The 22,108-nt window shown below is 40.0% G+C and overlaps 1 pseudogene; it reads right to left on the reverse strand.

Moving 5' to 3' along the window:
- Window positions 1-3,519: 3,519 nt before the first annotated feature.
- On the reverse strand, window positions 3,520-16,326 carry LOC132828357 (pepsin A-like; annotated as a pseudogene).
- Window positions 16,327-22,108: the final 5,782 nt, after the last annotated feature.

Genomic DNA, 22,108 nt, shown 5'->3' on the forward strand with positions numbered 1-22,108 from the left:
CGTCCAACTAATTCAGCCAGGCCAGAACAGACACTATGAAACTCACTCACCATCACACTTTTAACAACAGACAAATTCCACCCTCCGGAGGCTCTACTCCAACGGAGGAATGCACCATGAGTCAACATACTCTCAAGTTTGGTAGAATCAGAAAATTGATGTTTTACTCCACAGTTCTGGCTCTCTATCCTTTTAACAACCTCAAAACCCAGGAGTTGTTTATTATGTCATTTCTTCTTGCTTCTAATGCAACCTTTTCATTGCTTAAGACAAGAGGATTGTATATAATTTTTCATTGATTAACTGAACATGGTAAAGAGCTCAGGAATGAAGTAAATGTGGGAATTTGTAAAAGGTATATTAAAGTATGTCACAAAGCTCAAAACTGTTGTTGAATGCTGTAGCATAGCTTTAAAACCTTGGAGATCACTACTCTAAAGCAATAAGTCCATTAAAAGCATTCATACACAAGGTCATCAACACCACCAGCAGGTTATGAAAACGTTTGATTGTGTAACATTTACCTGGACACTCCTCAGCTGCCTTCTTGAACCACTGCAGTCCATTAAGTATAGGAACACCCACAATGTCGTTAAGGAGGGAATGACAGGACTCCCCCAGCAACACTTCAGGAATGGCATTGTTTCCAAGTAATGATGATGAATAGTTTGGGATAACTTGTAGGTGGTGGTGTTCCCATGTTTCTGCTGCCCTTGTCCTTCTAAATGATGGCGGTCATGAGTTTGGAAGTTGCTGTCTGAATGAAATTCTGCAATGCACCCTGTGGACTGGACACCCTGCTGCAAGCATTGGTGGTGAAGAGACCTTCCCTCACTGAAACTGTATTGAATATTGGATACTAGCTCATCAAATAGGTAATTTTCAGATTTGTGTGGTTATTGAATCATATGGGATTCTGGGAAAGCTTGCTAATTGTATAAAAATTGGCTTAACGGCCAGAGACAGCTAGTGATGGTGGAGTGGAGGCTTGTGACCAGCAATATCCCTCAGAAATCAGTGCTGGATCCACTTAGATGAGAATATAGTAAGCATGGTTGGTAAGTTTGTGAATGATACCAAGATTGGCAGTGCAGTGGACAGTGAAGAAGGTTGCCTAAGCTTACAAAGAGATCTTAAACAATTGAGTCAATGGGCTGAAAAGTGCCAGTTGGAATTTAATTTAGGTAAATATGAGGTATGGCAATTTGGAAAAATAATCAAAAGCAAGACTTTTACAATTAAAGGTTGGGTCCCAGGTAGTGTTGTATAATAAAGAGACCTAGCAGTTCCGGCACGTTTTTCTTGAAGTTGGCATTACAAATTGATAGGATGGTCAAGAAGGCATTTAACACTTGCCTTCATTGCTCAGACCTTTGAGGATAGGAGTTGGGATGCTGAGATTGTATGGGATGTTTGTGAGGGGTCTTTGAGGATAGGAGTTGGGATGCTGAGATTGTATGGGATGTTTGTGAGGGGTCTTTTGGAATACTGTGTCTAGTTCTGGTCTCCCTGTTATAGGAAGGATATTGGTAAGCTGAAGAGGGTTCAGAAGAGATTTACCAGGATGTTGCTGGGAAAAGAGGGCTTGAGTGATAAGGAGAGGCTGGATAGACTGGGAGCTTTCTCACTGGAGCGTAGAAGGTTGAGAGGTGATCTTATAGAGATATATAACAAATCATGAGGGGTATAGATCAGGTGTTTTTATTCAGGGTGGGGGATTTCAAGACTAAGGACATATTTTTAAGAGGCGAGGAGAAAGATTTAAAAAAGACATGACTGCCAATTTTTTTAGACAGTGTGGTTCATGTGTGGAATGAATTTTCAGAGGATGTGGTGAAAGTGGGTACAGTTACAATGCTTAAAAGGTATTTAGGTAAGTACATGAAAAAGAAATGTTTGGAAGGATATGGGCCAAGCGCAGGCTGGTGAGACTAGTTGAGTTCTGGGTGGACTGAAGGATAACTCTATGCCTCTATGATGTAGGATCACCCATAGCATCCCAGTTAAAAATGCTGGCATTACTGAGCATCGGAATTATTTTGCTTCATGTTGAACCCAAAGGTTCTACCAATACTATCTGCCTATTGACAATCAACACTTTACAAACCTTATTCTTTGGTTCTCCTTTTACCTTTTTTTATCAGCAATTTAAGCCAATCTAAAATTTCCATCCCATTAAAGTTGATATCCATCAGCATCTTTGAATCATTGGATTGGATGACATTGTACAATATAAATTTTGAGTGAATACTGTATTTCAAGCATCTAAACGTGGCATAAGTTATCTGTCAGGTGCTGGCCAAACATTTATTATAAATATTATGTAACCTAATAAATTGAATTCCACATTATCTCTCAGAATCTCTGTAAGATTCAAGGACATGTCCACTAAAGTCCAACCTATCCTGGATAGGGAATCCACTGACTTGAACCAATGGAAATATGGAATTATTTGGATTTTACAACTGGAGCTAGATTTAGACTTCATCAGCCCAGGGTCCATATTTCACAGAGAGCATCCCTTTACCAATCGTTTCTCATGTCATCAGCAAATTCCTTGCCTGTTCATTTTGCAAAGTTACTGAAAGCTTCCACCATTGCAATTAAGAAATGAATTGAGGTACACTCTGCACAGAGACATGAAAGGAACAAGAGATGGAAGAAGGAAGACTATGCATTTCATATTTCGACTTTATTATTTCTTTTTTAATGAACTATTTCAATGAAGGGATTCTAGAGAACATGAAAAAGCCTCTATGTGAAGTTAGCAACATAATCATAGCAAGACAAGTGACACTGTACAGCGTGCCCACCTTCAGCACAAGCATGCTGCTCTCTGGAGTGAATCACTGCTCCAAGGATACATCACAACTGAGTGTCTGAATCAAGAAAGAGTAAAAATACAACAAAATCAAAAAGTGAGTATATTTAGTTTCAGCAATGTCCATAGTCTGCTCCGTACAAGACATTTACCTATTTGTTATTTCCATTTTCATTTTTTTTTGTAGCTCAGTGCTGAGTATTGCTGAGCATTAGCCACAGCTAAGTAGCCGATGGCTTAATTATTCTTTGGTGATATCATTGGACCAGCAATCCAGAGGCCTCGGTTAACATTGTAGAGACATGGGTTCGTGCCTACAAAAGTAGCTGACAATTTTATTTTAAACCCTGAACTGAAAGGTTTTCTCTATAACGGTTACCATTAAACTATTACAGTTGATTACGAAAATACATCTGGTTCAGTAATGGCATTCAGACATTGAAGTAGACATCTCTACTTGATGTGATCTACATGTGACTCCAGGTGTACAGCAATGTGGTTGGCTCTTCACATTTCCCAAGGGCAATTATAGATGGACAATGAATGCTGACCTTTCAGTGACACCTGCAACCTAAGGACAAACAAGAACAATTTCAGCCAGATGACAGCTATTGCTTTGAAGAATCATGTGACGGGTTAACATCAACTCAAAATTACAAATTAGAATTGGTTTTCATTGAGAATATAAATGTAAAAAATTAGATAGCCTTAGCCAAGCCCACACGGTTGTTGCACATGTCGAAAACAGAATAATATTCTCGAATGAACACATCTCCCAAAATCCAGAGGCCTCCGCTAGTAACACCAAACCCACTTGAGCAGCTTCTTTAGTTGTTGTACTTGTGCTGGAAGAAAAACAGGAACAATTAACACTGGGTCATATCTTTGTCACCTTCAGCAATTGTAGATTAATCCCTAAAAATACACTGTATTTCACCTTTTGAAATTTTAAGTGTATCCTAACGAATTGATTGCTGTCCAATAACATGCCTGCAAAGTGTAGGCCTGTGGGGGAAGAGGATAATTAACTCCATTTATTGTGAAGAACACATCGGGCATGTTGTAGATATTGTTACAGTTAATTGAGTACTGTAAGGAAATGGAGACAGTATTCAGTCATTTTGCTAGTATAAGAATTTAGAATAACTCAGTTACAGTGCAACTAATTAACCATTACTGAAACTAACGTGAGCTGAAATTGAAATATACAGGCATGCTTAAAAGAGACTCATTGCCTGTAGGACAGATTATATTCAAGATTTTTTTATACATTTGTTCAATTTATGGGAGGATCCTTGGATCCCAGTATGTTGATGGCAGGAGATTAACTAATCATAATGGTATTGAGCATCAAGGATAGAGGTTAGATTTTCCCTTGCTGAAAATGGTCATTGCCTGGTAGTTACATGGTATGTATGTTGCTTAATATTTATCAGCCACACATGAATGTTGATGAAATTTACAGTAGTGCTGAGATAACTGGCCTCCAACAGTCATAACCATATTCATTTATGCTTGATATGACTTCCACTATCTTAGCAACATTACACTAGAATCAGAGAATCCCTACAGTGCAGAGAGAGGCCATTTGACCCATCAAGTCTAGATTGACCCTCTAAAAAGCATTGCACATCCACCTCCTCCCTTTCGCGGTAACCCTGCATTTCCCATGGCCAACCCACCTAGCCGGCACATCTCTGGACACCATAGAGCAATTTAGCATGGCCAATCCACCTAACTAGCACATCTTTGGACTGTGGGAGGAAACTGGAGCACCCAGTGGAAACATGTCTCTTAATACCTTTGCTTAACAAAAATGTTTCTGTCTCAGATTTAAAATTAACAACTGATCCTGCATACACTGCCATTTGTGGAAGAGATTTTAAAAACGTCTGCTCCCATTTTTTTCAGCCAGAGAGTGGTTAATCTGTGGAACTCATTGCTGCAGAGGGCTGTGGAGGCCAAGTCATGGAGTGTACTTAAGAAAGAGACAGGTAGTAAGGGAATCAAGGGTTATGGGCAAGGCAAGAGAATGGGGTTGAGAAACATATCAGCCATGATCGAATGGCATAACAGACTTGATGGGCCAAAAGGCCTTACTATGCTCCAATATCCTATGGTCTTGTAGAAGTGCTTCCTAATATATCTGCAGAAAGGTCTGGCCCTAATTTTCTCACTATGCCTCTGGTTCTAGAATATCCAATCAGTGGAAATAATTTACCTACCCTGTCCTCTTCTGTTAACATCTTGAAAACTTCAATCAAATCATCCCTTAGCTTTCCACATTCTAGAGGGCTAATTTGTATAATTTCTCCTCATAACGTAACCCCTGAAGTGCAAGTATCATTCTTGTAAACTTTTGTTGTACTCCTTCCAAGGCCAAAAGCATTCAAAATTTCACCACATTCAAGATTATTGGCCAAGCATTAGAAAGTGGGATTTGTGTAGATTTAGAGTAATAGTTTTCATCTATGTTCATAGTGCACTACTGGAGCCTAATCTATATGTAATTTAATTTGACCACCGCAGCCCCGGAAAAATTGAGGCAGAGGGCATTTCTACATAAGAATTTATAGTGTTGAAATAAATACCATAAATCATGGCATATAAGTTGACTCATTGCACAAGATGACCCATTTTTTTCCAACCTCCAAGATCATGTTTGTCGACATATTTAGAATATAAGTTGCCCATTGTAATGATTTCACCCTCAAAATGCATGTTTTACCTACCTGTACCTTATAAACCAGGGCAGGGGCTCAAGCAACCAACATGGGTTACAATGCAAAGGTACACAGGTGTTTGAGACATACCTACTCTTTACAATTGTAAAATAGTGACTACCTATAGCCACACTGTAGCACTTCTTTATACTCAGCATTTAAGTCAACCCCCATTTTTAAGATGATTTTTTAAGGATTTAAAGGTTGACTTATCTGCCCTAGATTTATCTGTTTTCACTTTACAGTTAGTAAAATGATCCACTGGAGGCTTCATTGTGAATAAATAACTGATGCACCCACAGACACTCCTGTAATACACTCTATTGTGTAATATGCCATCTCTACCTGGCCATAGTAACTTGGAGTTGCTCCAATGTACTGCTGAATGGTGTTGATGGGTGTGCTGGGACCAACAAGGAGAGAAGTGCCAGTGTCAACAATGGCTGGACAACCTCCACTGTAGGCCACAACCTGCCTATTGATTGTCACCCTGAGGGAGAGAAATGAATTAATAGTTAGTTAAAGATTTAAACTAGCTACACAAATCGAACAAGTCTTACAAAGTTCAGTTTTCTGGTTAGCTGAGAAATTCAGGATGCATTTAGGAAATGTCGATGCATCTGAAACCAGACAAAGTAACCTAAGTATTTATTTCCTCTTTCCTTTGAATTCAAATGTTTCAATATATTTTATTAAACCATTGTTTAATATTCAATAGTGATGTAGGAAATATTAAGTTTCCCATGCCATTGGCATGAATTGGAGTTGATCTAAAGACACCAGGAACTCGTTCTTCAACCCCTAGTTGAGGATTGTCTGATAGGACAATTATTCATGGGCACAGCTATCATGGAGCTGAAAGTGATTTGTAATGACTCCAACAGTTCCACAAAGTAGAGGCATGCTTTTGAATATGAAACTGGGTACGTTCTCCCAACCAAGTCAATCAGTCAATGGAACAGGCCTAAGGTATTGGGTCCCAAGCTGTTTGTGTCCTTGTGCGAACAGGAGTTAAAGAGAATTAGCGTAGGATAAGATGATTCACTATCAATAGAGTGGTTACTATTAACAAAAGCATGAATACAGTCGGTTCTGCTTTAGCGAATTGGCTTTAACACGATTGCAAAATTTAGACCATTATTTGTCAAATGCAAACGTTCCTTACCTGTATTGGCTATAATGCGATTTTATTCCCACTGGTTTATGTTGTGCTGCTATTGCGCAATTCTCTTATAATGCAGGATTGCCCGGAACGGAACTATTGCATTATATCAGAACAGACTGTAAAATCTGAAGAATAAGAATGTAAGTTAGCTTGCTGAGCTTGAAGGTTTGTTTTTAGATGTTTCGTCACCATACTAAGTAACATCATTAGTGAGAGTCTCCGGTGAAGCGCTTCACTGGATGCTCACTGATGATGTTACTTAGTATGGAGACGAAACATCTGAAAACAAACCTTCTAGCTCAGGGAACTAACTTACATACTTATCATCAACCTGAGCTACAAATCTTCTCAAAAATCATTATATTTATCAATGTTCATTGAGAAATGAAAAGTCTGCAAATAAGATTTCCGCTATAGTAGGCATGAAACAAGTGTTTCTTTGCCCTAATTTTAATAAAGAGTTGGCTCATTAGAAATTTTTCTCAATAAAACGGGTCTTTTTCAAGGTTCATTTCATTGAAAGTCACTTTCAGAAGTATTCCTCTTCTAGATGGCAATCACTTACTTGTCGATAAGGATTTGCCAGTAGGCACCATGAGTGACGGGAACCCAGTTAATTTGACCAGTGTTGTGACTTGAACCTACTCCATCAAATGCAACTTCACTTCCTGATTGACCATCCTGTCTGTAAGAGAAAAGAGAATGTAAGTAAATATCAGAAGAAAAAATACATCATTAACAGCTGCTTTTGAAATTTAACATTTGACTCTATTTTCAATATTTAACTAAATCTTTATGTCTTCAAATTGTCTACAAAAATTCATTGATTGAAATATTGCCATAAATTTTCCAAGAACTTAAAACATCCATCTAAGAAGCTATCTGTTCAAATCAATTAATTATGCATTTTAGACGAATTATACAGGATATAATCTTTGTTAGATTCTATTGCTTTCAATTCTGAATTAGCCAGCTTACGTCATGCATGGCATAGTGACTTTGTGGTTAGCACAGCTGCCTCACAGCACTAGGGATCTGGGTTCAATCCCTTGCCCACAGCACTTGAAAATGATCACCCAACACCCACACTATTCCTACAACCTTCCATGTCAATTCTATTCTCCAAGATTTGGTATCCATGGAATACTACCACCTACAAGTTTCTCTCCAAACCAAACACCATTCTAACATGGAATGGTGGCAAGGTGACTCAGTGGTTAGCACTGCTGCCTCACAGTGCCAGGGACCTGAGTTTGATTCCAACCTCGGGCAAATACCTATTTGGAGTTTGCACATTCCCCACGGGTCTCCTTGTGCTTCAGTTTCCTCCCACAATCCAAGGATGTGCAGGTTAGGTGAATTGGCCATGCTAAATTGCCCTTGGTGTTTAGGGGTGTGTAGATTAGGTGCATTAATCAGGGGTAAATATAGTCCAGGGAAATGGGTCTGGGTGAGTTACTCTTCAGAGGGTTGATGTGGACTTGTTGGGCCAAAGGACCTGTTTCCACACTGTAGGGATTCTATGATTCCTTCACTGTCACACATTAAGATCCTGAAACTCATTTCTAACAACCCCATACTCCGCATACTCCCCAGCTGCGGTTCAAGAGGACAGCTCAACAGCACCTCCTCAATTTTGGTTGAAACACTGGCCAAGCCAATCATGTCCGTAACCCATGAATTACAAAAATAAACAGTGTGTATCATGCATTCAAGTTCTGCCTTTGGCTTGAACCCAACAGTTTGTGGCACAGGCAAGGACCAATTGAAGCAAGCTGACATTTTTTTAGGTGAAAGCAGAAACATGAATCAATAGAAATAAGGTGCAGCTTATCAGATACTCACCTGGTCAGGTAAACGGAAAACAGAGGCTCATCCACCAGATGCTGAGAGATCATGCTCTCCAATACCGCTGTAGCTCCAGATGCTGCAAGAGACAAAATCCCATCAAATTTAGCATAGGTAAAGAAACTGCCAGGTTCAGTCATGCTTAACCCAAATTCTTGACTGCGGATAGCAATGTTTGAGACCTAGAAAAATCAGATCAAGTCACAAGTCAATGAGTCATTAGTTTTATTTTAAAACATCAACGTAAAATTCAAGAGACCCTCTACTACATTATCATTACTTATCCCTCCAACAATGTGATTACTGAAATGAGAGAACTTATTGTGAGTATTTAATAGAGGTGAAGGTGCCTTGCCAAAAAGCCCCTTCTATCCCCTTTCAGGAATGCCCCCCAGTGCCATTCAAATATATCGCTGGACTAGCCTTGCCCAGGATCAAAGGTCAAAAAAAGTTATCTTCTAATAGTTGCTAGTGATCAGAGTCTTGCACTTCTATTGAATGGCAGTGCCATTGGTGAGATGGAGCTTGCTGCCAGTAGAACACCTCCAAAAGACCAGGATTAGATTAGATTACTTACAGTGTGGAAACAGGCCCTTCAACCCAACAAGTCCACACTGCCCCACCGACGCGCAACCCACCCATTCCCCTACATTTACCCCTTTACCCAACACCTGGCCAATTCACCTGACCCACACATCTTTGGACTGTGGGAGGAAACTGGAGCACCCGGAGGAAACCCACGCAGACAAGGGGAGAATGTGCAAACTCCACACAGTCAGTCGCCTGAGTCGGGAATCGAACCCGGGTCTCTGGCGCTGTGAGGCAGCAGTGCTAACCACTGTGCCACCATGCCGCCCAAAAATTCCCTTGCATTTACTCCTGACTAATGCACCTAACCTAGAAATCCCTGAACACTCAGGACAATTTAGCATGACCAATCCACTTAACCTACACAGTTTGAGCTGTGGTAGGAAACTGGATCACCCATTTAGAAGCTTGCATAGACACGGGGAGAATGTGCAAACGCCACACAGACAGTCACCCAAGGCTGGAACCGAACCCAAGTCGCGGCTGCTGTGAGGCAGCAGTGCTAACCACCGTGCTACCCTTTGGATGTTGCTGGATCCCAAGCCACAAACAAATGGCGATGGGTGGGATGGTGGGGCATGTGATCAGGGTCACAGTAGCTTGGGAGCAAGGAAAGATGGCTGGCTCTTAGTGGATCCCCAACTTCTCCAGATGCTCAGACCCTCAATCAGCACCAACCAAACATCTTCCTCTGCTCCAGAACCACTAAGCAAGTCCAGCAGGGCTTGATATTGTTTTCCCTTCTGCTGGATTAATTACCCATTCAAGGGCTTTAATTGGTGGCATGATGTCAAGACTGTCCATGGGGTGACGCATAGCATTGGGGTAGAGGTACAATAAATGTAGCATCCCCACTCACCATTCTTATACTTGTTTTAATGCTCCTACAGATGAGTGCACAAAATATGCCTGAATCTTAAGGTCTTCCTCTCTTTGACTTTAAAGTATAACTTTGGAAAGCAATTACCACCATTATGTAGCTTGAGTTATCTGGCAATGGTTACAACTTACTCTGACAGTGTCATATCCCAGTATACCAGTCATACTGCCTGTACCATACTGGATGGATACATCTTGGTTTTTGGAATAGAATGTTGAAGATTTGCTTGGGTTGAACCTGTGATGTGTCTCTGAAAAGCAACATCCATTATATTAAAATATTGAGAAGGTTTTAGCATTAAGCCCTACCTTAGATCAAGTACTTGTGGCCAAACCTCTTCACAGTTAAGATCTGAAAGTTGAATTATGTATCCTAGGAGGGATGGACAGGTGTGTGTGTGTGTGTGTGTGTGTGTGTGTGTGTGTGTGTGTGTGTGTGTGTGTGTGTGTGTGTGTGTGTGTGTGTGTGTAGTATTATTAAGCATTAGTAGCATCGTTCTTTATGGATTTCGCTCACTTTTGCTGTTTTGAAGTCTGCAATGTCTACTAACTTTACCTGTAAGCATCTGACACAGGAATGAGAGCTGTGCATATTGTAATACGTATCTGAAGAGAACTATTTCACACCACAGAGTCTAAGCAGGATTGAATCTCAGCTCTTTACATATTCCGATTAGAATAAACTAGATTTAAAAAAGCAGTCTAATATTATAACACCATTGGACATTTATCCATGTCACATTAATCAAAACGATTTGAGGCAGCCACCTTAAGGGTAATCCACTCTAGAATTAGTTTCGACCCAAGCTGCAGGTATGTACTAAAAGTTAAAAATCAGTAAAAAATAGAAATTGTTTGACACTGCTGTTAAATTTGCAGTTGCAATCCATCCTATAATTCTTCCATCTCCATCGAGAGACAAAGAACAACAGCTTCAGCTTTCACCAAGTTCTGAAATTTTCTACCAACCTCAGAAGTAGCCAAATAACACTTGAGAGTTCCATCCAGCTTTACAGAGCCCATTACACAGGTGTGGATGAGTCCAGAAGTACTGGCCTTTTCCAATATGAGTTATACAGCTACCTTTATCAGCAAGGAAAATCAAAGGGAGAAACATATTTAACAACAGGCTAACATTTACTTACCACATGGTTGTTGAGAACAATAAATTGATGGTACCCAGAGGTTGGATGAGTCTGTGTCAAAAACTACAGTGAAGCTCTATGGTGGATTCCCAATGCTGATTGCTCCAAAATATGCCAACTGTCAGCAAAAAAGAAGAAGACCACAATATTTCAATGAAAAATAGATCAGAATTACACATGCTATTACTCTTATTGTTGTATTTACTGTATCTTGTAATTTTTCTGTATTTTTGATAGTGGTCTAAAATAGGAAAATGATGGTTTAAAAGCCAACGATTGTGGAAAGGATTGCTGTTATTTTTTAAAAGCAAACTCATTGTAAGTTGTGTTGACACTGCTGCTTTGTTCAAGTAGTAGGTGAAGCTTGTTGTTGATGGACTTGCAACTGAGGTGGGGGGGGGGGGATGTAACAAAGTGAGAAACGGCCAGCAACTAGTAGCTGATTGGTTTGTGAAGTTGTGACCAGTTGTTTAGGACAAGGGCCAAGCCTGACAACAAGCAAGTGAGTGGCCCCTAGGCAGCTGAACTGCTTGTGGGTATGAACGATACTGGCAGAAGCCTTTTTAAGGCTGAAAGGGACAGATGGTACATCTTTCTCTCCAATGTAATGCTTAAAGCCTTAAGAAGGCCAGTTTATTTTCCATCACCAGTGGCTGTGAGCTGTGTCTGTAACTCATAACTAAGAAACTTTGTAGTTAATATACCAACGGATTGTGTCACCCATTAGGAAGAGAAAAGAATCTGGAGATGTGAGATTTAACAAAAGGAAGTTTGGCAAGCAAAAGAATCATCTCAACAAACTCTGTGTACCAGAGGCCGTTGAACCTAGTTCCCAGTTTCTCCCTCCCATACACAGAATTTTATAAGGGGAATGGTAGAGTTACATGTCAACACTTCATAGCAGTTACCTGCAGTTAGACTCTATTTACTTGTATAAATAGAAATTCTTGGACCGAAGTTGGTCTTTGTTTTCTGTTAACCTAGTTCTTTCAGAAAAGTAAACAGTGGAATATTGCATAACTTGAACAAATCTTTAATTTTTGTGATGACTTCGAGAATAACAGGACTTGGTTTGCAGAGCACTACCCCTGCGAGACTTGATGCAATCCACTACACCCCTCAGAATATATAAATCTCTCTCTCTCACTTTCCAATCACATGACACAAGAGGAGAAGAATACAAACGTAAGTGAGACATTGGACAGAACCTAGTTGAGCCCACAATGGCCAGTGGGATAATTTGGGCTGGGACAGTTTGGGGTGGGACGGAGTGTGGTGATGCAGCGTCCAGGACAATCGGGTGGGAGTACTTGCATCAGATTTCAGGGGTCAGGACAGCTGGTCCCATGAAGGTGGCAATTTGAATGACCCAATGCAAGAATGCTGCTTGCTGGTGGTATTTGTCAATTGGATTCATTCTGATGCCTCTTGACACCAATTAAACTTGAGTCCATTAACCTTTAGCAGCAGCCGAGAGATCTAACAAACCTCACACAGCTCTGCCTCCCAATAGAGCTAAACCATGTCAACTTTGCCTGCATTGTTTCTTTGGCAGCAGGGTGCGTCTTTCTGACAGGAACTTGGTGTCCTAGCAAGAGACTCACCAAAAGCGATGCTCTAGTCATAACTTGTTTCCTCCATTACCCAGAAAACAAAGGACAAAGAAACATAAAAAAGGACGATGCTGGGAATCAGAAACAAAACAAAAATTACTGGGGAAGGTCAGCAGGTGAAGCAGCACCTATGATCAGAAAGCAACATTAAAGTTTCGGGTCCAGTGACTCTTCCTGTTCTGTTCTATTGAACTATTCTCATGAAGGGTCACTGGATCAAAATGTTAACTCTGATTTCTCTCCACAGATATTGTCAGACCCGCTGAGCTTCTCCAGCAATTTCTGTTTTCATTCTTCCATTACCCCTCCTTTCATCCATTCATGACTCCCATCCGTCTCATTCACTCATGTCCTGCAAACCAGTACCAATCTTTCAGTGGCTGTGAACAAGGCAAGTGGCTGAGCCTCAGAATATTATCACCAGGAACCACTCCTCACTGTTAAATGCCAGTTAATTTCCAGAGGGAACTTACTTAATTACATTTGGCCCCTATAAAAATAACAAAATGTCTACTTGTACTCCAAGGAAGAGTGGGGATCCTTCTGCCATCTCTATCTGACTTATATGTAAGACGAGGTGCACAACAAACTCAGAGAATCCTGGAGAAACTTAGCAGGTCTGGCAGCAGCCGTGAAGGGAGAAGCAGATGTAAAGTTTTCAGTCTGGTATGACTCCTCTTCAGAACTGAAAGATGTTGGAAAATGATTTTTTTCTAATTCTTTAGAGTCATACAGAAGTAGACCCTTTAGTCCAACTCCCCCATGACCAGCAGATGTCCTAACCTAATCTAGTCCCACTTGCCGGCATTTGGCCCATATCCCTATAAACCCTTCTTATTTATATACCCATCCAGATGCCTTTTAGATGTTGTCATTGCACTAGCCTCCACCACTTCCTCTGGCAGCTCATTCCATACACACACCACCCTCTGCATGTAAAAGTTTCCCCTTAGGTCCCTTTTAAATCATTCCCCCTCACCCGTAAGCCGATGCCCTCTATTTTGAACTCCCTATCCTTGGGATAATACTTTAGCTGTTCACATTATCCCTGCCCCTCATGATTTTATAAACTTTTATAAGGTCACCCCTCAGCCTCTGCCACTTCAGGAAAAGTAGCCCTACTCAGCATCTCTCCATAGCTTATTTTTGACAAAGGCAGAGGTGAGGCAAGCAGAATACATAGTGTAGAGGTGCATAATAAAAGAAGAAAAGGTTGTTAAAGGTGGTGAAAGAGAAAAAGAGTTGTAAAATGGTTACAGATTAAAATGGGACTTCCTCGGATTCTGTCAAAAATATAAAAACACTATTTTCTAACAGTTTTCAGTTCTGAGAAGCATCATAACACACTTGCAATGTTAATCTCTCTTTAAGGAAGCTGCCGGACCTATTGTGTTTCTCTAACAGTCTCTGAATTTGTTTCAGATTTCCCGCAGGATTGAATAACTGCACTACCTTCTGTTTCTATAAATGATATCCAAACAGTAAATGTAATATTTCAGATCATTGTAGCCTTTTGGTCATTGGTTCATTTAGAATCACATGTGATAGTTTGTCTCTAATCGGGATTAATAATGCTTCCAGCTTTGTCAAAATCTCCCTCAGCAGCACAAGCAATCCTAGGAAAGAGTTTACAGAAATATTGATCCAATAACTGTCAGGCAAACTGCTGCTAATCCATGGGTCCCCTAGAAGTCACCATTAATATTGAATCAAAAGTCCCGATTTCACATCATAAGGATTCAATGATGTGGTCAGCAGTCCAGTAGATCTTTCTTCCATTTGGAGATGCTATTATACTCGCATGAATTTTTTATTACCACCACCATATAACCCATGTTTCCAGTTCAATGAACAATATACCAACACAGGAGAAAGTGAGGTCTGCAGATGCTGGAGATCAGAGCTGAAAATGTGTTGCTGGAAAAGCGCAGCAGGTCAGGCAGCATCCAAGGAACAGGAAATTCGACGTTTCGGGCATAAGCCCTTCATCCTGATGAAGGGCTTATGCCCGAAACGTCGAATTTCCTGTTCCTTGGATGCTGCCTGACTTGCTGCGCTTTACCAGCAACACATTTTCAGCAATATACCAACACAGTCCACTTGGGGCATCAAAAACGATGATAGAAGAGAGCAAGGAGACTAAATTAAAATGGTAATGGAGGGCATTAAAACCACCCCACGGAAGGGTCCAGTAGTTTCTGTCAAGAGATTAAGTTTGAGAAGCCAAACATCATCCATTGACGCTTATTGTTTAAGATATTGCACATCAAAGATCGACAACATATTGTCTAACTTATACAGCTTATCTATGACTGAATTATTACTAACAGCTATTTCTGAGAGTAGAAATTACAGGTGGAAGTTACAATAAATGTAACGAAGAAATGAGTTAGTACATTTTAACAAGAAGGGCCACTTGTTACTTGGAAGGTGGAGATCTGGATGGGTTAGAGGAACAAAGGGATCTTGGAGTACAAAAACACCAACTAAGTTGGGGGTAGCAGGTTAGCAAGCCTGATATAAAGTAAATGAAGCACTAACCTTGATTTTCAGAGAGGTGAAATTGAGAATTAGGAAAGTTTTGCTAAATCTGTATCGAACATTTGTGAGCCTACAGCAGTACTGAATGTAGTTCTGATTATCCCATTATACAAAGGATTTGGAGGCATTGGAGATGGTGCATAGATGACCTGAAAGGATATTAGCAAAAATGTATGAGCATACATATCGGGGAAGATTGACATTTGGATTCACTTTACTCTGGTAAAGGACTGAAGAGTGACCTAATAGAGGCTTTGAAATTCTGCAACATTTTTTGTTAAAGTGGATACAATGAAAATACTCATTTTGCAAAAGGAACCATTACTAAAGACCGCCACCTGAAGGTCATTACCGAAAAATTCAAGAAAAAATTCAGAAACAAACAAAATAAACTCTTCAGATGAAGAGTCATACTCGTCTTGAGGCATTAACTCTATTTCTGTCTCCACAGATGCTGCCTGACCTGCTGAATTTCTCCAGCACTTTCTGCATTTGTTTCAGACTTCCAGCATCAGCAGTGTTTTGTTTTAATCTGAGAAAATTCAGAAAGCATTTCTTTACCCAGGGACGGTGAGAGTGTGGAATGCAATAACACAGCCAGTGATGTCCACATGGGAAGGGAATAAATAATCAAAACAGCAGATTTAGATGAAGAAGGATGTTTGAAAATTGACAGATGGCTTTCATCCAGGTAGTTAATCACTGGTTCTGATGAATCCAGGGATTGGGAGAATATGGGCCCTTCAAATTTTGAGCAGGGATCATATGGATGTTTAATCAGGAAGTCTTTCAGCAGCCCTTTCTCCTGGAGAACATCACGTGCAGATTTGCCCTTAATCAAAGGCATTCTGCCAAGAAAAGAATAGAAGTTACACATTTTGTCATGTTTTATTCTTCCTCACTGTCAGGTTTTTCGTTCTCTCTCTTGTCGTGTGACAATTTCCTACCTGATCATACACTGTGAGAGCTGAATACAAGCGAGGGCAACAAGTAGCCACTTCATGGTGCCAGTTGGGTTGGTTCAGAGACTCGTCAGAATCTAAAGTGATATGACTGAGCAGCGACATTTATACTCAATGTAATATTCATTATCATGAGGACTCAAGACAAAATTGTTTAAAATAAATTTTAATGTGCTCACAATTAGTTTATCTCAAACTTAATGTCTTTTAGTAAGGACACTTTTGACTTAAGTGGCACACAGTTGAGAACATTTGAATTAAAATGAAACATATTCATTGTCGTAACATTAAACGTTACCCTTGTGACCAATAAAGCCATCATAAATACATTTACAAATCAGACCGATAAGCAGTCTTATGAAAGGCACAAAATAGCAATGTGGCATGTGCACCAGAAGATAACTGTTTCACTGCTGGGTATACCATTTAACTCTGTAGCTGCTACAGAGTCTAAAACTGAATTTCTGTGGAATGCTAAAACTTTTACAACAGTAAAATCGAAGATCTACTGACTTAGCAAATTCACCTAATGGCAAAAGACGATTTTTGCATTTGAAACACGTGAACTGCCAAGGGTAGATGTTAGTCTATTGACAGATATTTCAATTAGATTCATGATATTCTGTTTTCAAAAGCTCAAATTGAGGACTCGATTACATTATCTCGGCATACACACAAGTGTAGCATTGATGGATTGCTGCATTACAAGTGCAGTCTTTCAGGTGCTAGATTAAACTATTGAGATTCTTTCTGCCTGTTCAGGTGAACTCTACCAAAGAAGACCAGAGATTCTCCAAGTGTTTCATCCAACATGCACCTCTTCAATCTGTAGTGAATATCATGAGGTCACCATCTGGACATCATCGAAGACGAGGGAGCAAATTATTACAGATGCTGGAATGTGTACTGAAAACGTAAAAATGCTGGAGATCACAACAGGTCAGGGAGCAAGCTTCTAATCTCTGATGAAGAGTTATCAAGACTCAAAGCATTAGCTTGCTTTCTGTCCACCATTGTTTCCTGATGTGCTCTGATCTCCAGCAGTTTTGTTTTCAATTCATGACAGAATATGAGTTCCCTGATTGGGCCTGTTAATTTGGTCCAATCATGGAGCCCTGGCCGACATAAGCAGGTTGAGTAGCAGAGATGCTGCCACTCTGGTGCCTGATTCTGTATGAGTCAGTAGTAAAGACAATGACTGTTCATGTGTAAATAAAGGGTGACTTAGTAACAGGATATTGGCCTCTGCAGAGTCTTCTCACAGGCACAGCTATCAAAAGAGATGAAGTGGTTATTGTCACAGGCCCACTACTTCACAAGTTGTAATCAATGTATAACTGACCAATTGAATGGCCATGATATGGGCTCTTGTGGCATGGTGACAATGTCCCTACCTCTGAGTCAGGAGGCTTGGGTTCAAGTCCCACCTGCTCTAGATGTGTATAATAACATTACTGATTAGGAAATATTAAGAATCACCATGATGGGCTCTAGTGACAGAGTTCCTACCTCTGCACCAGGCCACCTAAGTTCACATCCCACCTGCTGCAGCAGTGTTTAATAATATCTCTGACCAGGTTAGTTAGAAAATATCTTGAATCACCATGATAGTTAGTTTCCTCAACTCTGAATGCGAAGTAGGATGAAAGAAACTCACATGAAGTTTCATCAAAAGCAAATATAGTATTTACTACAAACAAACTCATCCTTTAACAAATGATAAAATGGATTTTTAAGCACTAAGTTTATTTTTATTCAGGCATAGGCTGAAGGCATTGCTGGCTCAGCCAGCCTTTATTGCCCATCCCTAATTGCCCAGAGGGTAGTTAAGAGTCAACCACATTGCAATGGATCTGGAATCACATGTAGGCTAGACCAGGTAAGGATGGCAGTTTTCTTCCCTAAATGTCATTAGTGAACCAGGTGGGTTTTTCCAACGTTCAACAATAGATTCATGTTCATCATTCAACTCTTAATTTCAGCTTCATTGTTTATTGAATTCAAATTCTACCATTTACGGTGGTGGGATTTTAATCCAGGCCCCAAGAACATCATCATCTGGGTCTCTGGATTAGCAGCCCAGCAATAATGGTTATTGTCACAGGCCCACTACTTCACAAGTTGTAATCAATGTATAACTGACCAATTGAATGGCCATGATATGGGCTCTTGTGGCATGGTGACAATGTCCCTACCTCACCTCCGCGTACCAACATAAACTTTATCCCCTTTAAAACCAAACACAAACATATTCATTCACATGGCAGACAGATAAGAGGGACACCTCTGAAATATCATGAATTAAAAACTTAAGCAAAAAGCAACGATTTCTGTGGGTCAAGAGTTCAAACTGCAAGGGTGGAATGACTTTCTCATAGCCCTTTTGATTTTTGGCAATGATATCATATTGATAATGACCAAGTGACAGATGATCCTCATTTCAGTAACTGGTCAGTTGGACAGAGCTGTTTGCTAGATTAAAAGGTTTTCCTATTGGTATCTCTGATTTTTTTTTTGTTTTTACTCACAGAGTAACAGCAAAAGATGTGTCTTCACAGGCAGGCTTTCAGCAGGTTTGAGGTCAACTGCCCCTTTTTTCCACGTATGGAGTCAGATATTACGAGGGTGCATAGCTTTAAATTAAGGGGTGGTAGGTATAGGACAGATGTTAGGGGTAGATTCTTTACTCAGCGAGTCGTTAGTTCATGGAATGCCCTGCCAGTAACAGTGGTGGACTCTCCCTCTTTATGGGCATTTAAACGGGCATTGGATAGGCATATGGAGGATAGTGGGCTAGTTTAGTTAGGTGGGCTTGGATTGGCGTAACATCGAGGGCCGAAGGGCCTGTACTGCACTGTATTTTTCTATGTTCTATGTTCTCACGCTTGTAGCAATCTGCAACACAAAAATCCAAAAGCTGTTGCACTGCAGCTTTTCAATCCAGAAGCATCAGTTTGTCTCACAAAAGTAGCAGAAGTTACATCATCTTATGTGACCAGCTTTTGACTTGCAAGTTTCGAAGAAAAAGTAGCTAGTGCATTCTCTGCAACGATGCAGTATCCAAACTTTCTTTTACCCAGTTTGTATTCAAAGAATATATGAAGTTTTTTTTCCCCATTATTCATCTCCTGTTTATGGGGCTTTTTACTATGTTAATTGGCTGCTCCTACAACGCAATCGTGTTCCACTTAAATTGTAACTGATTTCAATCATAGAGATTTCAGCATATTCCTGCTTGTGGAGAAAGAAGAAGGTCAAGATTTCCATGACAACTTTGTATTCAAAGTCTCTGTCATAGCTCGGTAGTTATGTTCAAGGTGAGGCTCTGCTATGAACAGCCACCTACTTTCAAGGTAAAAGCTCAAGTCAAGAGTGGGCACTCAGATGGATTCAGCAGGAGACAGCTACAGTCCCATCTCCAGAAATGTTTCTGTCTTGACAGGTGCTGAGTATCTCCAACATGTGTTGCTTTTATTCTAACTGGTCATGCCTACTTTAGCGAGCACTACCCTGATAAGTGTTAGCAGACTACAAATACTCTGTGAGGCCTACACAACTAAAGCAGAATATTTTATCTCAGCCCTGCATTATAGATGTTAGACTGACTTTAGGGAGTAAATTATTCCATCACAGCTATAGCTATTGTATCATCTTCTGTCGCCTAAAATGACCCCATTGTCATGTATATTCACCACTTGTGTTAAAAACAGCCTTCTGATCTGCTTCTTTTTCAGTTTGTAATCCTCTATTCTTACTTGCCCACTAACCAGAGGAAACAATCATTTACTATGCAACTTCTCAAGTCCCTTACAAAATGTTGAAACCTTTCATCTTTCTTTTGTTATTAGTACCAGCAGGGGTTTTCAGATGGCAGAATGTCCAGCCCCACCAATAGGAGTGAGGGGGTGGGAACACAACATCCACACCCATCACAGCAGCCCCTCCCTGATTACCGCTCTATGGATCCTCAAATGGCTGGAGGTGCAAACTTATGCCATTTGCCAATTGGCCAATTGGATTCCCAGCAGGGCCTCTAAGACAGTGGCTGACGTGAGAACTGAAAGTATTCACACCAGCCTGAGACATAGACCCCACTGGACCAAGTTAGTCCAGAGATCTCTCAGTGAATGCAGAATGGGATGCTCCATAAAATTGCAATCAGACCAGGGGTTAGACAGATATGTGATGGGAAAGCCATCAGGGAATTTAAAAAGCTGCAGCAACCAATCCCACACAATGTCCAGCCCTGCAAACCTGTAGGCAGGAGCCTGCAAAATGCTGCACTACACCTTATCATCACTGATTCAAAATATTGAATTTTTTGATTTTTCTTTTGCTGTTAGGTATCAATATTTCACTGGTTGAGAATTGTATTTAGTAATGTCTCTAAATATTTCTCCATAATGAAATTCTCAAAACTTTATTCCAACTGTTGTCTAATTGATATTCTAGTTTATTGTGTCCTTGCCTTTGGATTCAATGTCTCCATATTTATAACACTCAGAACCACATCCCACCAACATCCCAACCGCCTCCACCCCAAACCCATTACAGAATTTCAACTTGTGAAACAAAGGGAGAAATTGCTGGGAAAATTCAGAACAGTCCAAAAAAAGGGTCACTGGACGCAAAACATTAACTCTGCTTTCTCTCCAGTGATGCTGCTAGATCTACTGAGTTTTCTCAGCAATTTCTGTTTTCATTTCTGATTTCCAGCATCCAAAGTTCTTTGATTCTTTTGATTTCCATTTGCTATCTTGGTTTCAAAAATCTGGTTGTCTAAATATCTTCAGCTTCTACTCAGCTGAGAATTCCCAATTAAAATTATATCTCTTGTCTCTTTCTTTTCTCAAATTGTAATACTTCACATTAATCTATAAATCCCTTGTTTGGTTGATGCTGTAATCTCAAACCAGGATGCTCAATAGGATATTTAGTTCTTAAGATTCCTGTTTCTTATAGTTTGCCCCTTAGTTTAGCATTATTTTTAGCAAATTTTGATCACCTTTCTACACCAATTCAATCAAATTCAACCATATGAAATAATCCAATTAAGCTAATCAAAGCCTTTGGAAATGGCTGCCAGATGCCTGTTCCTATCCCTGACCCACAAGGTAAATCCCACCCTGGAGGTGTGTCATTACACATACAAAGAGGAGGTTTCATTGCCTCAGTTCTGGTAACATTGTGGTAATGTTCCTACCTGTCGGCCAGTAGGTCCAGGTTTTAATCTTACCAATCCCAGACATGTATCATAACAAGTTGATTAAAAATATCTTAAAGCTAAAGAATTAATTACTTTAAACTGTGATTATTAGATTCAAGGATATTCAGTCCCCTGATCAAAAACATGTTTACCAAGTGCAGAGACTCAAATAATGGATGTGTTATCAGTCCTCAAATTGTAATAATTAATAAATACACTTTATTGACTTTATTTGATCAGCTGCATGAACGTGAAGTATGACCTTTCTCATTAGCAAAGATGTTTTTTTAATGCTTAAACATTTGCGACACCAGTGAATTAAGACAACAATGGAAACAAAGCTGGTTCTAGCAATAATGATAACAATGCAATTATTTTTCTTGTTTCCATATAATTTTCAATCATATTATAGAAGTTTACATGAAAAGTTAGTTACATAGTAGTTTCAATGTTCTTCGTACATCACAAAATGCTTCACAGTCATTAATGTCTGTATTGTATTGACTGTTGACATATAGGTAAAAACAATGACTGCAGATGCTGGAAACCAGATTCTAGATCAATGGTGCTGGAAGAGCACAGCAGTTCAGGCAGCATCCAAAGTGCAGTGAAATCGA

This window comes from Hemiscyllium ocellatum, chromosome 26, assembly GCF_020745735.1.
Source record: "Hemiscyllium ocellatum isolate sHemOce1 chromosome 26, sHemOce1.pat.X.cur, whole genome shotgun sequence".
Taxonomy (NCBI): domain Eukaryota; kingdom Metazoa; phylum Chordata; class Chondrichthyes; order Orectolobiformes; family Hemiscylliidae; genus Hemiscyllium; species Hemiscyllium ocellatum.